Below are 18273 nucleotides of genomic sequence, written 5' to 3'. Positions count from 1 at the left end.
ATGCAGACAGGATTACACAATTTATTTAAAGTTTTAAATATACAAAACAATTAAACATTGTTTTGAAATACGTACACATGTAGCAAAAACAAAATGACATTTTTGAGAAAGACAAACACCAAGTTTAGGATAATGATAAGCTATGTGGAGAGTAAGGTAGTGCTGCCAGAGAGGGACACATTGGAAACTTAAATTGCAATTTCAGGGGCGCCTGGGTGGCTCAGTCATTAAGAGTCTGCCTTCAGCTCAGGGCGTGATCCTGGGGTCCTGGGATCGAGCCCCGCATCAGGCTCCCTGCTCTGCTAGAAGCCTGCCTCTTCCTCTCCCACTCCCCCTGCTTGTGTTACCTCTCTTGCTGACTGTATCTCTCTCTGTCAAATAAATAAATAAAATCTTTTTAAAAAATTGCAATTTCATATTTTATTTCTTAAGCTCACAGAGGATACACAAATGTGTAAATGAGTGCTCATTATATTATATCCTAGAATTTTTGTAGGTCTCAAATATTTTGTGATTGAAAAAATTTCTAGGTGTTTAATTTCGAATGCCTTTGTATTGGACTGCTGCTTTGACCCATTGTTGATATGCAGCTGCAATAACCTTGTCTCTTACTGTCTCATTCAATGGTGTGGCCTACATGTTCCATCCATGGGGTCTGTTTGATAGCACATGTTGAACATAAAAACATTTGTGCTGGACAATGAAAATGCTTTCAATAGCTTTGGTTGTTCAGCAACACTCTGATTTGTAATTGGAATAGGTTGCTATGGAAAATTGCTGGTTGAAGGGAGACAGGGATTTTAGGATTTTGTTTTTTCATTTATTCATCTTTAGATACTTCACCATGACTTCAGTTTTCTTGCTTAGATTCCATGGTTTCATTGCTGTTCTTTGTGTTTTTTTTTTTTTTTCTCTTTGAATATTCTAGTAAGAGATTCACCAACAGGCTTTGTCCTTTATTTCACATCTTAGCTAGATGAGTTTAGGTCACCAGTCTTCCAAGTCAGGTGACTTTCTTGTCCTCCAGAGAGGATGAGACAAATTGGAAATGCCTTCTACATGGGGAATTGATTAAGCTCAGATTTTTCCCACACTGGAAGATGCTGATTTGGATTCATAGTCATGATATGAGTCAGCCGCAGCTGGGAACATATCGTCCACTTACAGTGAGCTGTTCCATACTTGGGAAAGGTGACAGACGGACAGGGCAGGAGAGAGAAGTGTTGGATTTGTTTTAGTATTTGGGAATTTTTTCCATGAAGACATGCCTTGGACTCCCCTCACTTTTGCATGGCCCTTAGGCACAGCTGTCTGGGAAGGACTCTTGTTTTTGTCTCTACTGGGCACATAAGACAAAGAGTCTCTGAACTTGATAGAATGGAAATATCCAGGACAGATCCTAGCCAACTGATTGTTGACATAGAAGTAAATACCACCAGGGCATCTCTGATGTAGCCTATATGAGCAGGGTTGAGTTACAACAAAGGCTGGAAGCATATATTTTGTATGGTTGTTGTGCTAAAACACTGAGAATTAATTTCAGTGTGAATTGGCCAGTGTTTATCCAGCACACTGCATTCTATTTTCTCCACAGCTGTTCACTGCCATACATTTCTGATCCAAAACACAAAGTTGTCCAAAAACTGTGGAACACATTGACCTGAACTTCCCACTGGGGAAATAGCATTACAGGAAAGATGAGATTATTAGAATAAGGCTTTTGTGGGAAATTAAATATTTCTGGATTTATAGGGAAGATTAGTTTCCTACCTCTCTTGATGGCAATTTATCTTCATTATTAAAATGTGGGACTAACAAATGTGTTTTCCAACAAATGTAACTTTGATATTCAAAGAATTTAATAGGGCTCTTAAAAACTGAAATGGCAGCAAATACTGAATTAGAAATTATGAGTAATGAGAATGAGGGTCATTGGTATGGGATATAGAGTGTAAACATGAACTAGTAATAAATTGTGTAAAGGGATCTAGAAAAGTCTCAGCAACTCATAAGAAGATATACTTAAAAGACATCACGAAAGAAATTTGTTTCATTACTTTCAGATGTACATGACTAAAATATGCTATCAAAATAATGCTTGCTAAGATGCCTTATGTTAAGGTACGTATAAAAAATAAAAATTACCACATTAATGCACTATTACGAGAAGCAGCCATCTCTTAGAAGGACAAAGAGTATAGTGTATTGATTAAGAACCTAATGTTTGTAGCTAGGTTCTAACCTCTGAAGATACCATCTTGGTGGTTTCTCTCTGAGATTTAGTTTTTGCATCTGTAAAGAACAGATTAAAATAAATACTTCATAGATTTGTTGTAAGGATTTAATAAGATAATATAAAACACTATAATTCCTTGCACTGCCAATCAACATTCAATTAATATCTATTAGGATTACATTATATAGTTGTAATGTCACATTGCTTATTAATAGTACTAGGGTAGACAATTTAGTTCAGTTCTTAACTGAAAGAGCACAGAATCTGAATTAATGTGGTCTGAATTAAAGAAGTTTTTCTCTAGCAAGTTTGGCATTTTAGATGTCCAAAGACAATGTTTTAATTAATGTTAAGAAAGCATTTTAAAGTAGCTACTGTGTGCAGACAGCTATGAAATACTGTGGAGGAAGAAATACAAAAATAGGAACTTCCATAGTTTTACATTATTTCTTTAAATTTATACCTTTTAAAATGCTATGAGCATGCTTGTTAGGACATTTAAACTATAAACTGTGTTTCTGAATATTACAAATAGCCACTGCCATAGGAGAATTAAAGTTTATTAGCTAAATTATGTTGTAGAAAAATATTTGGAGTAATAGTGTGGAGATTAGCATTTTCTTTCCTTCATTACAAGAAATTTTATGTGTTTCTCGGTCGCTTGGGTTTGATTTTGGCTTCCCAGTTGGTTGACCACAAAACTCTAGAGGATTTATGATTGGAAGGAAGAGCAGAAATAATTTTGGAGGAAGTTGGGGCTACTCTTTGGGTGGAGGTGGGGTCAATGGGAATTTATTTTTTAGTTGGGAAGTAAAGAGGAGATACACTGCACTCTGGATAGTTGTCAGCCCCTTAAAAAAAAAAAAAAGCTCTGACAGAGGTGGTGGGTGCTGAGGCACCTCCATATGCCTTCTTCACAGGGGACTTTACAGGAAAGAATGAGGATAGGAGGAGTGGGGGGAGAGAAATGACCAATTCCACATGACAGCTGAGAAGTTCTCAGGGGGACTATCTTTTACTATGGCCTGAGAAACGAATACATTGTATATAAAACAAAAGCTGTATTTCATGGTGGTGTTATTGAGATCACACAAGACTTAATATGATTTGGCTATTGTTGATAATGCTGCTATAAACACTGGGGTGTGTATATCCCTTTGAATCAGTATTTTTGTATCCTTTGGGTAAAAACCTAGAAGCACAATTTCTGGATTGTAGGGTAGTTCTATTTTTAACTTTCTGAGGAACCTCCATACTGTTTTCTAGAGTGGCTGTCCCAGTTTGCATTCCCACCAGTGGTACCAGAGGGTTCCCCTTTCTCCACATCCTCACCAAAACCTGTTGTTTCTTGTGTTGTTGATTTTAACCATTCTGACAGCTATGAGGTGATAACTCATTGTAGTTTTGATTTGTATTTCCCTGATGATGAGTGATGTGGAGTGTCTTTTCATGTGTCTTTTAGCCATCTGTATGTCTTCTTTGGAAAAATGTCTGTTCATGTCTTCTGCCCATTTTTTAACTGAATTATTTGTTTTTTGGGTGTTGAGTTTGACAAATTCTTTATTTATTTTGGATGTTAACCCTTTATCAGTTGTATCATTTGGAAATATCTTCTCCCATTCTGTAGGCTGCCTTTTAGTTTTATTGATCATTTCCTTTGCTGTGCAGAAGCTTTTTATCTTGATGATGTCCCAATAGTTCATTTTTGCTTTTGTTTCCCTTGCTGCAGGAAACCTGTCTAGTAGGAAGTTGGTAAGGCCGATGTCAAAGAGGTTACTGACTGTGTTCTTTTCTAGGATTTTTATGGTTTCAGGTCTCAGATTTAGGTCCTTAATCTATTTTGAATTTAGTTTTGTGTATGATATAAGAAAGTGGTCCAGTTTCATTCTTCTGTTTGTGGTTGTCCAGTTTTCCCAATACCAGTTGTTGAAGAGATTGTCTTTTTTCCATTGGGTAGTCTTTCCTCCTTTGTCAAAGATTAATTGACCATATAGTTGTGAGTTCATTTCTGGGTTTTCTATTCTGTTCTATAGATCCATGTGTCTATTTTTGTGTCAGTACCAAACTGTCTTGATGACTACAGCTTTGTAATACAGCTTGAAGTCCAGAATTGTGATGCCTCTGGCTTTTCTTTTCTTTTCTTTTTTCTTTTTCTTTTTCTAAAAGATTTTTTTTATTTACTTGAGAGAGAGAGAACACGCGGAAGCAGGGGGAGTGGCAGGCAGAGGGAGAAGCAGGCTCCCTACTGAGCACGGAGCCTGTTGTGGGGCTCAATCCCAGGACCCCAGCATCATGACCTGAGGTGAAGGCAGACTCTTAACCAACTGAGTCTCCAGGCACCTCTTTGCTTTTCTTTTTCAAGATTGCTTTGGCTCTTTGGGGTCTTTTGTGGTTCCATACAAATTGTAGGATTGCTTGTTCTACACCTGTATAAAACTTCTGCCAAAAACAAAAATAAAAACTAGTAAGTACAAGCAATTGGAAAAGCCATATATTTTTCTCCTGGAAACTTCATTGTGCTTATACCAACTTTCAACTAACCTCTTCCTTTCATTAAGATGTAAGTTTAATAAATGAATAAGCAGAAACAAAAAAAAAAAGGAAGAAAGACAACATGAAAGTGCTTTAAAATCCATAGCTCTATACATGTGTAAATTAACATCTTGAAGAACTTCAGTGTAAGACCCATACTTCACTCCATAAACATTTGTAATTTGTGATGTTGGCAGTACTTTGTCAAGGTTCATTTGAGGATCTTGTCTTTTTTGGGAGCAGCTGGTGGCATAAATTCTATGCCTATTTTGTTGTGAAAGAAACTAGAGCACAAAGGAAATCGAATTAAGTTGACAAGATCTCCAATGGATGATTAGTAGAATTGGCAGTTGCAGATGGGTTAGTTATTCTGCTCACTAACTCTTAGAAATTTAGTTCTTCTTACATACATGCATGTTATGTCACATCACAGTGTCTTTGGAGAGTTTGCTCTCCCCCACTCTCAGTCCATTTGGTTTAGATAGGGCTCACACTAGGAAACTCCAGGGATGGGGATATATTTCAGATCAGATTAATGACCATACCACTTGTCTTTAGTCATAGTGATTGGTTCAGAGTTGGTCACAGGGTCTAAAGTAAGCTAATGCTGTCTAAATGGACTTGCTAAACTGGTTTAGATCTTTTCCATCTTTTTACAGAAACCTTGACTGAGTATAAAGCAGATACTGAGGAAAACAGGGCTGTGAAATAGAAACACAGTGTCCTGATGATATCATGTAAGACCCTGGGTCCAACTATTCCAAAGCCAAATTCGTCTCTTAAATTCCTAGTTATATGTGTCAACAATTTCATTTTTGTGGCTAATTTATTTTGAGGTTGGTGTCTGTCATTTCCAACAAAAATATTCTTCTTTTTCATTTTCCTCTCTTCTTCTACCTTTCTTTTTTCACTTTCCTTCCCTTTCTTTTTTATCCTTTCTTCTCTTCCTTTCCCCCTTACTTAAAAGGTCCTCAAAAGAAACTCCAGCAAATAGGATCAGGTCATACAGGACACTGAAAACTAGGATAAATGTTGGACTTGATTATGTATACCCTAAAGCTTTTTTATTTTGGAAATAAATGACATAAGAGTTGTATGTTAGGATGATTACTCTGGTAGAAGTGAAAAGTAAACATTGATGAATGAAGAGAATACATAGATGAAGAGTCCAAACTTAGAAGGGAGAGTTCTTGTCTTGGAGTGTTAATCTACTGGAATAGGGATATAGGGATAGATACAAATAGTAATAAAAATCTTTGAGAGAAAGGTGGAAATTGCTAACTAATCAAGTAAGAGAGATAAAGGAGAGTTAAAAATGATTCTGAGGTTTTGAGTACATAATGACTGGGACTTCGATGCAACAAAGGATTATTGTAAATAGAGAAATGGCAGGGGAGGTGAACTCATTGAAAGTGAGTTTTATTCTTGCTGAATCTGAGTACGGGCTTAAAGAAACAGGTTTGGAACTCGGAGACCTCATTGCTGAAAATACCAATTTGGAAGTCCTCCTAATCAAAGTGGTCTTTGATGTTGTGGGCTAGAAGAGAATGTTTTAGCCAGCAGAATGTATTTCACAAAAAGAAGCATAACTGAAGCCTAGTGTATAGTCACAAATGATAGCTATTATTATTGTTGAAGAGTGAGCAATAGTAGGGTGCTTTATTAACTTGGTATTGAATTCACCAGGGGACAGAATGGAGATGGAAAAGGGGGACCACTTGTCAAAGCTGCGTAGAAAGTAGAACATGCTCACTTGCCGTTATTTGATAGCACAAACTGCTCTGCCACAAATGAAAGACACCTGCAGTGTTGCAGATTAGTACAATGCAGCCAAGACACCAGGAAAAGCAACAGAGCCTATTTTAGGGACTGTTTTTAACCAGCGTCAGGGATCTGAGTGATGACTCCATCACATGTGATCATGACTCTCACGTATCAGATGGGAACGCAAATCTCATGAGACTTTCTGAAGTGAGAAGATGCAGAATACCCACAATTGAAGCAAATATGAGTCATTTTTATTTTAGTGTTATCTGATGTCATTCTCAATAAAAATATTAAATGATATTAAGCATTTTATAGTAAGCGTCAGAATTAAAATTTCATTAACAAGTAGCTGTCAAATGCTGGCCAACAGTTTTTCCTAAGATGACTACCATTAAGAAAGTAAAGAAAATGTCTTTTTTGAGGCTAGGTTAATAAAATGATTTTTATGAGAATATGATAATGCCTTATAGAATTGATCTCTGACACAGGTATTCTTAACACTAAAGAAAAAAAAAGTTTTGTTAGTCTACCAAATGTTGGACTGAATATACCAAGAGTCAAATCCTGAGTCCATACGTGGTACAGAGTGAACAGTAGTGAGTGTATTATTGTGTTCATATAAAAGTTGAACACATTTAGGAAGGAACATATTACTAAGTGGATAGAATCTGTGTGGACAATAACAGAATGTAAAGATTCATTTCCATTGGTTGGATTCTCTTAGGTCAACGTCTTAAATTACTTTTGAGACATGTATGCCATGTTCCATGCCAGAATCACTAAGGCTTTTAGCTATTAATCCCATTCCTAGATGTCCTGTCATAAAATTCTAATACCAGCTTTGTATTCATTAACTGTAAAAAGTGTTATGGACTGAATTGTATCCCCCACCGCCAAATTCAGATGTTGAAATCCTAGCCCCCAATACGTCAGAGGGTGACTGTATTTGGAGACTGGGTCTTTAAAGAGGTAATTAAGTTAAGATGAGGTCATTAGAGTGGGCCTCATCCCAATATGACTGGTGTCCTTCTGAGAAAAGGAGATTAGGACACAGACACAGAGGGAAGACCACGTAAAGACACAAGGAGAAGACTACCATCTACGAGCGAAGGCGAGAGGCCTCAGAAGAAACCAACCCTGCTGACACTCTGATCTTAGACTTTTAGCCTCCAGAATTGTGAGGGAAAAAACTTATGTTGTTTAAGCCACCCACTCTATGGTGCTGTGTTATATATAAGAGCCCTAGCAAATGATTTTGAGCTTTCACTTCAGGTATTAAACTCTTGATTATAACAAGACAAACAACCAGAAAATAAGCCTGATAATTCCCAGATGATTTTTGGTGATTTCCTCCTTCACAATTTGCAGTTGCTTTGGAAAAGGAAAGTTTGATGTCCATTTATTTGCTTGTAACCCAGAGGTTGTGGGGATCCCATAGTCACTCTGGTTTTTCCCAGCAACATCCTTGAGGTGGGAATCCATTTGTTCCTTATCCCAAAAAAGAAACTCATTTCATAAAACATAAATATACATGGCAGTGTACATTGAGTGAGTTTCCCTGGCTGGCAGGCAATTCTCTATGCTCTCTATATCGTCAGATGTGACTGCCGGAAGAAAGAGGCACTATCTTCACGACTCCACTGGGAGAGGACAACTGGAAGCTCATGCCTAGAACTCTTGACCGCTGCCCTGTGTGCCCGTCTTCTGGGCTACTTGTTGACCTATAGTCTTTCACTAGAACAAACTATAATCATGAGTATAATGGTCTTAATGAGTTCTCTGAGTCTTCTAGCAAAGTACTGAACCTGAGGGTGGTCTTGGGGAAATGCAAACTTGAAGTTGGTGCCAGAGATGGTCTTCAGGACTCCCTTCCGACCCACACCTTGCATTACGTGTCAAAAGTGAAGGTAGTTTTAAATACTCCCAGTCTCTGCACTAAGTCATTCACCTTTTCTCTCTCTCAGAGCCAGGGCCCATCCTGTGATGGAGTAGCTGGTAGTAGGTGGTAGGGAAAGTCACACCTGCTTTTGTTCATCCCTCCAAGGCTTCTGTAAGTTGTAAGGGAAGGGAGCTATAAGTCCCCTGAGTTCTTTTCTTGTGAGCCTGGAACATGAGGAGATACACAAAGAGACACTCTGACCCCCTTGTCCATAGACCTCATGCCTTCCACAGCTTGAGAGAGCAGGGGGAGGACAGCAGCTACCTGGTGGGCTGACAGGCTAGAGGGTGTGACCTTCAAATCAGGAAGTGGGAAAGGGGATAATATTTTGATAACGTTTTTTCCTTTTATTTTTTCTTTGATCCCCATCCTTAAACTCAATTCTGTTCTTGGTATCTCAAGTCCTCTTTCAGGTGAGGTATATTAGATAGCTTTATCATAAAAGGTTGGATGCTTTAAATCAACTTTTCAATTTGTGTAACAAGTGAATTTACTTTGGAGAAGTAGCTTCATTATGAAAACCTATACTGTGCTTGTAGAGTGGCTAGTAATGGGAATTCTCGGAATGAATGAATTCAAACTTAGGTGTATGGTTGATTTCCATTGTTGCAGTTATATTCTGTGTTGTACACATGTTGTAGTTATGTTTTTATTAAGTTGCCACATACACGGAATTAGTGAATACTGAACCATTGCCTGGAAGGAAAATGCATGGTTGATTTCCTGCAAACTGCTGGTCACAGCATTTTATCAACTGATCAGTAGACATTCTTGTTTTATGTATGCTTCTGTATAAAAACATTCTACTTAATAAATTGTTGATTCAATAACTTTGAACTCATGGCCAGTAACACTCTAACTTAGGCCTGAGAGAAGCTAATCTAACACATTTATTTTCTCCGTAAAACACATCACAGCCTTCTTGCACTCAGGAACGCTAGACAGCATTTTGACACTACTCTTGGGGCCCTTTTAAACAGCAAAATCACCAACAAAAAGCACAAAACTGTGAAAAATGTGCACTAACTGGATCATGAAAAGGATACCTCCTTACAGTGTGAGAGCGGAAACAGAAGGCCGAATACAGCCTTGTTTGACCTCAGCTGGGAACTTGCACATGGGGCAACTCAAATTTTTTGCACTCTGTGCATGCCACTAATGACCACAAAAGTGCTGCAAGTATTGATTTTGGGCTTACAAATAAATTTTAGCAAGTAGGCAAATCCACAAATAATGAGGATTGACTCTATCGTCTGAGGAAAATGCTGATTACTGTAAAATGTCTTTAAAAGGAAATTGGTACTTTGGTTATGATGGTCATGTGTCTGTGAGAAACGAGAGCTTCTTACATTTTCCCCCATCATTCCAAAAGGGACAAGGCTGGAATCTCTGCCCCTTTGACCTACTGAATGTGTCAGCTGTGTGCTAGGAGAAGTAGTCATCGGTCTTGGTGAGGAATTTGTTTTGTTTGCTAGGACATATGCTGTGCTGGAGGACAGATCCGTGGACTCTTTGTCAGGAATAAAAGTAGTTGCGAGGAGAGGGGCGGTTTCTAGGTACTGTTGACAAAAATAAAGATCTGTGAGTCTGTTGTTTAGATTATGAGTAAGGTAGTGAGATCAGAGCCTCTATAGTGATGGACTAATCCAGACTGCTTTTCCAGGCACCGTAAGGTATTGACAGTGGGGCTCCACTCTTTTTTTCCCTCCACTGTAGACTCTGCTTCTTTATATTTGTTACAGAGACACCATCTTTCTTAATTGTTTTGTCAAAAGGCTCAGAGAGTATGATCTGCGGGCTGCTGACTGCGGTAGATGGAGGCTTCAATCAGGAACAATAATAATGCTAGCGAGTACTCCTGGAAGGCTTTTGATGCTCTAAGTTCTGTTTTCAGCCCTTTACATGTTTGAAGGCATTTCATCCTTAGCATAGGCCTTTGAGGTTAAAAATAGTTCCTTCCCAATTGGTGGATGAAGAAAACGAGGCCTGTGTTAGATCATTTGCTCTAGAAGACATACTTAGAGTAAGTGGCAGATTCAAGACTCCAACAAGGCTGTCTTCTTACAGAGACAATGCTCATATACTGTTCTTTCTCAAGGAGGAAGTGAACTTCGAAAAATTTTAAGTTCAAATTTCACTTGTCCAGAGGCTAAGATTAATTTTTTAAATTGAATTAAAATCGTAATCTATTATAAGACAAAAATCAGATGCAGTTACTGGCAATAATACCTCACAGTGTAGATTTGGATAGTTTAGGTTTATAGGATACTATTTAATACTGTTCGGTAATCCGATGACCCATATGATGACCCTCTTGTGCAGCAGTAGGAGAATTGGGAGAGGATGTAAGGATCTGTTTGTGAAGGTCTTCGTATCACAGGCAAGGAGTACGGACAAAGAAATGGAGCATCCAGTGAGACGGATAGTGAGGGACAGAAGTCTGGCGCCCTCGGGGAGGATGGCCAGGGATGAGTGTGTTACTACAAGAACTCAGAGGCTACAGCCAGGGTGACTGGTAATCTAAGAAGGGCTGGACAGACACAAGGCCAGGGGAAACTCTGAGGGAAAGCTGAGCCAGAGAGGAGTGTAAAGGCAGAGGGGCAGATAGATGCGGAGGTTAGATTACATGAGCAGGACAGGGCAGCCAGAATGGGTGCAGAAGTCAGCACAAAGAGCATTTCAAAAGGGAAGACTAAGAAGTCAAAAGTGGGTCAAAAGTCAGAGGTCAGGAGCGCCTGGGTGGCACAGCGGTTGAGCGTCTGCCTTCGGCTCAGGGCGTGATCCCGGCATTATGGGATCGAGCCCCACATTGGGCTCCTCCGCTGGGAGCCTGCTTCTTCCTCTCCCACTCCCCCTGCTTGTGTTCCCTCTCTCGCTGGCTGTCTCTATCTCTGTCGAATAAATAAATTAAAAAAAATCTTAAAAAAAAAAAAAGTCAGAGGTCAGCCTTGGTCAACCTAAATCTGAAACAGGAAGGTGAACTGGAGCCTCAGACTGGTAGGCCCATTGAGCCCACAAGTGGTGTGGGTGAGAGGCTGGTGCCAACCCAGATGGAGACCTACATGGTAGGATGGGAGGAGGGGGAGATGGGCATAAGGATGGAAGTAGAGAAGACAGAAAAGTGCCCTTTACGTGTTTCTAGATAGAATTGGAGACCTGGGAAGACATTATTCCTTTGTTTGGGGAAAATAGATGGGTCCTTCAGTTACCCAAGAGTTCTATTTTGTGGTTTACATGGCTGCTTTATCTTTAACCAGAGCTATGTCTCCTAAAACTTTGTTGCTTTTCTTGCGAGGAGGGTTGGTTAATGTTTCTTTACTCTGTGTGTAGTAAAATAGCTGTGGCGTACTTGGACCCTTGTTCCCTAGTAGCTGTGCCTTACTTGGACACTTGTTCCCTAGGTAATAGACGATTTTGTGGGGGAAGAAGGGAGTAAAGGAGTAAATGTTGAGAGCTCTGTACAGGAACTTTGTATTTGAAAAGGAGAGTAGGAGTGGTCATTACTTTATGCTGGGGAGGAGATCATAAAAAGCGTTGAAAAGGCTTGAACAATTCAACTTTGATTCATCCGCTCAGTGAGTTGTGGTCAAACACACTTATCACATGCAGGATTCTCCTAACTGTGGGAATTACTCTAGTGAGAGAGACAGATAGGACCCCTGGACTCCGGGAGGCTACATTGATTTGCGAAGTTAACCAAATAAAGTTCTCTTCTTAATTTTTGGTGTCCTTTAAAACTGAAAACCTCAGCGTACTGGAGTACAAATTCTAAGCTCTGCTGTAATTATGTCATGGATGATAACAAGACCTTCTTCCTTAATTAATTAATTACGTAAGGCCACTCTCCTCTGAAGGTGAAAGGTACTGTTCTCCTGAAGGGGCATTACTATTGCCAGTTATCTTATAAAGAAATTGGTCCTAGAGTAGAAAATGACGGGGAAGTAGATCCTGGACCATAGGGAAGGAGAAACCATTCTCTAGGGGCCTCAGGTAAGACTAGTTTCCAAGGGCAAAGAGTCAAGAATATTTCCATTGGTGGGAATAAGTTGGTTCCTGTCCATGGAAGCAGCTCTTGAATTAGTCAGGGAGATACCTGGATGGGCCTGGAGCTGCTGACTTTGAAAGAAGTCAAGGCTAGTAGGATTGTAATTTAATTTCTTTGCTATATTTCAGTGACTTTTCTATGCACCTTGAGTAGAAAAATTGTCAAAAGTTGTCCCTTGGTCTCTGCTGTCTCTGCAGGGAATTAAGAGGATACATAGTTGTGCACTGGGGACACAGCTGTGAGGGCAGCATGGCAATGGCTTCTGTACTGGGTTGAACAATGTCCCCAACTTCTTGTCATCCCCAGAACCTCAGAATGTGACTTCATTTGGAAGTAGGGTAATTGTAAATCTAATCAGTTAAGATGGTCACTCACACTCGTTAATCCAGTGTGACTGGTGTCTGTATGAGAAGAGGCACAGAGACAGACATGGAAGAGAATAGTGTGGAAGACAAAGATGAGGCAGAGATTGGGGTGATGTGTTTGAGCCATGGGGCACCAAAGATTGCGAGCAACCTCCAGAAACTAGGAAGAGGCAAGGAAGGATTCTCTCTTAGAGCCTTCAGAGAGAGCATGGCCCTGCTGGCCCCTTGATTTCTGACTTCTAGCCTCTAGAACTATAAGAGAATTAATGTCTGTGGTTTAAGCCACCTAGTTTGAGATCCTTTGTTATGGCTGCTGCAGGAAACTGATATAGATTCTTATTCACATGTGCCTGGGCATACCATTAAAATGATAGAAAGGAGATTATACTCTTTTATTCTAAGATGTACATTTTACATTTCTGAAAAAGGGGTGGACAGTACAATTGTAGTCTACATTTTTAATGTAATTGGTGCAGGAATAATCTTCCCTCAAACCAGGTATGATCTTATTTTTCCCCCATATTTCAACTAATTTTTATTTTATTTCATTGAGATGGCAGAAACTTAAACTTCCCTCATTCTCTCATCCCCCAAGATTTGTAGCTACATTTCAAAGTACATGTGTAGCAAGTATGACAGTGTAGTAGGAGGTAAGCCTGTATGTGTCTGGACAGCATCTTCCGCTGCTGGGAATGCCCATCCTCCCCTCTGAGTGTCAGTCCTTGGTCTCTGTGGGTCAGTGTTGAGATGGTCTTGTTCTTTTGCTCCTGGACCTCCAGGTCCTTCGGTGTTCTCTACTAAGTTCAAACAATACTGGGGTATGGAGATCTCTGGGGTGTTGTCTAAGGTCCTATTTCCTATACTCAATAAACAGCTTTTCTCTTTTTGTGTTTGGGGATTGACTGGAATACTTCTTTTTATCTCTGCTTGCTGCTGTCACCTCCCTCCCATGCGGTTATGAACACAGCTTGGCTGCTCTGAGTGTAAGGTAGGGAAAGGGAAAGTGGGAAAATATTGGGAAATTGTTAGTTAGTTTTTAAAAAATACTGTACATCTACATTTCTCTTCTAGAAAAATAATTAATAAAACTACCCCCAAAAGAAATCCTACATAAGTACTCCTTCTTTTCTAGGTGGCCCTCTCAAGCTCGTCCTACCTACCCACCTCAACAGGATTTGGGTCTTCATCCAGAATGTGTTCTTCGAGAACAGTAACTCCCACAGGCAAAGCAGCATCTGGCCATGTGGGTGATCTATTCTCCAGCCTCTCAAAGTTGTGTAGGTAAGTCTGGCTAAAGTTACTGCCTCCCTCATCCGGGGGTTGTTGCTTATTCCCCTAGGAGGTTCTCTGTCCTTCCAAGACAGTTGTATTGTCTCCAGGTTGCTCAGCCACTTGCACTGACTGGCACAGTGTCCCACCTGGGATAAACCTCTATTGGGTTTCACATAAATCAGGCACTAAGCAGCTCACTGCTTAAGGTAGTAGGCAGTGTGGACTGGTTCCCATTCTAGAACTGCAGCAGGCACAGCTTCTTTCTCCTCAGAGTCAAAGAAAAGTCCTGGAGCCACTTGCGTCAGGCTCGAGGGCCGAGGACGGCTAAGGCAGCTCCTCTCATGGACCCTCTCTGGTTTCGGAGGCCATCTAAGCCTTCCCTAGCTTCTAGATTAGTAGCTGTGGGTTTTCTTTATGAATGCAGTCTACCATGCAATGTCCATCTTTCCCTCAAGCAAAGGAAAATGAATGGTGCCGGTGCCCTTCAGCTCTTAGACGTCTGGGACTGAGCAATACCCTTCGTGGATTTGCAGACCAATTGGATATGGGAAGTTAGGGCAGGTGTAGATGAGAATCTCTCCCATCAGAGAAAATATGGAACTTGGACAATTGGGGGTGATGGGTGTGGGTGAGAAAGAATGTAGTCATTTTGTCCTTGACCCAGATGGCAATACACTCTCAATGAAGGTTTATATGTAATGGGCTAACCATGTAAGGGGAGAGCTAACAGAAGAAACCAGGAAGGAGTCTAAACGGATTTACCAGCCATTAGGGTCAGTGCACAGTTGTAGCCTCAGAACCCCATCCTTTTGAAATTTGACCACTCAAAAATTGTTCCACAATTACTTGATTTATTTTCTTTGGGGGATCCCTTTTTAGATACCAAATACTTTCCTAAATGATAGGCTAAGAAAAAGCATTTGTGTCCTCACTTGATTGGAGTTTAAAAAGCAGTCTTCCTTGCAGTGGGCACGGTAAAGCAGTGGGACTCCAAGACAGAGCCATGGGGATGGAGGGGGAGGGTGTGGGGTTCCTCTCATACCCACGTGCGTATATTTCTTTCCATAAATCCCATTTCTGCTGAAGTCTTAAATGGCTGGTGGTTTGATTTTAGGAGGCAAGCGGTTATAATACTAAGAAGTCAGAGGCATTCTGGGCTTGTCAGATTTGGTCCCGCCCCAGGGCAGAACCATCTACCTTACGTGACATTGTCCGGTTGGAGCCGACTGCTGGGTGATCCTCCTACTTAGTTAGGGGTGTGAGGTTTCCTTCACTTGTTTGTGGGGCTTAATAGAAGGATAGAATCCAGGGACCGGCATTGCCGGCCAAGAGGACTTGGCTTCCTTGGCTGTACTGGCTGTATCACTGGTGAATCACTTGACTTTTAGCTAGCATTGGTATGCTAATTTGGGGTCTTATAGACCAGATACCGATATTTCAAAATTCCCTGTAAGAGGTTTTTTTCCCCTTATACCAAATATGTGAGAGGAAACATTCATTCACCTGAAATATTAAAACCAAAATTTTAAAAGGAGAGGGGACAGGTTTTTGTTTTGTTTTGTTTAATGAGAAAGAAGAAACTAATCCTTTTGGGGAGAAGCACTCATCTTTGAGTAAATGTGCGTCTTATTTTGCTACTGATTGCACGTTGGTAATTCTTGACTTGTACCATTTCTGACTTGAAATCCAAGTCTAAATTTAGATACTTTGGATTACTCAGATAGTGGATGTGGCAGTGTCTCTGTAGGATGGCTATGATATTTTGAGTATAGTGCTGGATTATTTTGATCATTCATGTTAATACATTCATTCAATGTGTTGTGATGGCTGTTTCTCATCCACACTCATGTTTCCCTGTGTTCTGAAGGACACTGATGTCTCAAGAAACACAGGTATTTTTGTTGGGGGAAGGAGGATGGAGGGGGCTGTCTCTAGTCACTTTAAATTTGAGAAATTCTGAGTTAAACAAAAGTTAAGTAGATTTTTTTTGCTGAAAGACTTCCCCAGAGTCTTTAATATGCTATGTGTATATTTTGACTTTCTACCTCCCCCCCTCCCTTATTTGGTAGGATATCTGTTAATATCATGCAGGATACTTTTTCTGTAAGAGAGTTTGGGAAAACTACTCGATTCTAAGCACACAGTGAGATGCAATTGTTAAATCATGACCAGAGGGATTTTAGCCTCTCACCAGATGGTTGCAAAGTAAGGCCCTGGAGCAACTGTTACCTCCATTTTTGGAAGGCCTTAGGAGAAAGATGTCTATTTAGCTCAAATAGCATTATACAGTCTTTTTAAGAAGGAGAATGAACCAGAGAACCCTATAATTCTCTTGTTCTAGAATGCAGTCTTTCAGAACATTTTATCAATTAATGCACCTTTGTCTGAAAATGTTAGACTAAATCTTAAAAAGTGTCTCTGCTATCTACCTTTGTGCAACAATTACCCCAGTATCTAGTGGGTTAAAATGACAAATGCCTCACCGTTTCTGTGAGTTGGGAATTCAGGGGTGACTTAGCTGGTTTTTCTGGCTCAGAGCCTCTTACCAAGTTGGAGTCAGGAGGTAGGTGGAGACCGCAAATCTCAAGGCTTGACTGGGGCTGGAAGGTCTGCTTCCAAGATGGCTCACTTACCTGTCTGTTGACTGGTGACCTCGGTTCCTCACCATGTGTACTTGGCCTTAGGCTACTTGTGTGTCCCCATGGTGTGATAGCTAGCTTCAACCCCCATGAGTAATCGGGAGAGAGAGGGAAGAGGAAGTCATGGTGCCTTTCATGATCTGGTCTCTGAGGTTGTATAGTGTACCTTCTGCTTTATTCTATTTGTTAGAAGGGAGTCACTGAGGGGCGCCTGGGTGGCTCAGTCCTTAAGCGTCTGCCTTTGGCTCAGGGCGTGATCCTGGCGTTCTGGGATCGAGCCCCACATCAGGCTCCTCTGCTGGGAGCCTGCCTCTTCCTCTCCCACTCCCCCTGCTTGTGTTCCCTCTCTCGCTGGCTGGCGCTCTCTCTGTCAAATAAATAAATAAAATCTTAAAAAAAAAAAAAAGTGAGTCACTGAGTCTAGCTCACACTCAGGGGAGGAGATTTGGGCTTCACCTCCTATACAGAAAAGAATGAAAGAACTGTGGACATAGGTTAAAGCTACCGCAGAAGGTTTAAATAACAAGGATATGAGAGGGGGCAAAAGAGGGCAGTGCCTAGATGATTTAGTTCAGCAGATAAGTGCCATCATCAAGGATCCAAGTTCTTTCCATCTTCTGTTCTGCCATGCTCATTGACTTGGCTTTGTGTTCAGGTTAGTTCTGCACATAGTTGCCAAATGACTGCACAAATACTGGCTGTCATGTCTAGTCACAGCAAGATCCAGAAGAACAAATGGATTGCATCTTTCTTGTGACGTGATTTTTCCATTAGGAAACCTTCCCTGGGCGCTCTCGGTGGCTTCCTGTCTTGCGAGGAGGTCAGAACTCTGTCATATGCTCAAGACTGAACCAATCACAGGCAAGAGGAGTGGGATTGCCATGAATGACTTAGGTAGACTTATGTAGACTTGGGGGTCAGGATATGTGCCCCGAGGGTGATCCTGAAACAGATTAGGGTTCCCTTTACAAGGAATAACGGGAGATGACTACTGTGTCGACAATGAACAGGTAGCTTACTGTGGATCCTTCAGCTCTTCCCATAATGGTCTTCTAGTCACCATGCCATTTGCACAGGGCCCCATCACGCCTTTTGTAGAATATAAAGCCTTATACTTTAGACAGAAAGTCAAGTCTAGGGAACCCCTCAGTTGTTCTTTACATAAAACTCTTTATAGTAAAAAGTGTAAAAAATTTCAGAAAATGTAATCTCAAAACACCTTAATAATATTCAGTGTTGTTAGAAGAGAGGGGTTAGAGATTAAACTAAATCTACCACTCATAAGGGAACTATTCTATCATTAGGGGTATGGGAGGGCTCCATTCTTCTCATTTGGGGTTAGTAACAGAGTAGAATTTGCCATTTGTCTTTATGGAAGCCTAACATTGAAAAAGAAATCTTGAGCTGTGTATTAAATGGTCTAGTATTGAACCGGTTGTCTTATGTTTTATTTCCCCTCTGTTTCATACTCCTCAATG

General features: G+C 40.5%; 1 long non-coding RNA gene across 1 annotated transcript in view; it reads left to right on the top strand.

Annotated features, from left to right (window-relative positions):
* The window catches only part of LOC113254996 (uncharacterized), a 268574-nt gene that overhangs the window by 181984 nt on the left and 68317 nt on the right, over window positions 1-18273 (top strand). Inside the window, exon 5 of the long non-coding RNA XR_008957588.1 lies at window positions 14017-14165. This is a non-coding gene — a long non-coding RNA (uncharacterized LOC113254996). The remainder of the gene's footprint in view (window positions 1-14016; window positions 14166-18273) is intronic.

This window comes from Ursus arctos, unplaced genomic scaffold (genome assembly GCF_023065955.2).
Source record: "Ursus arctos isolate Adak ecotype North America unplaced genomic scaffold, UrsArc2.0 scaffold_5, whole genome shotgun sequence".
Taxonomy (NCBI): Eukaryota; Metazoa; Chordata; class Mammalia; order Carnivora; family Ursidae; genus Ursus; species Ursus arctos.
The sequence above is the reverse complement of the archived record's forward strand: the minus strand, read 5'-3'. Positions and strand labels throughout refer to the sequence as shown.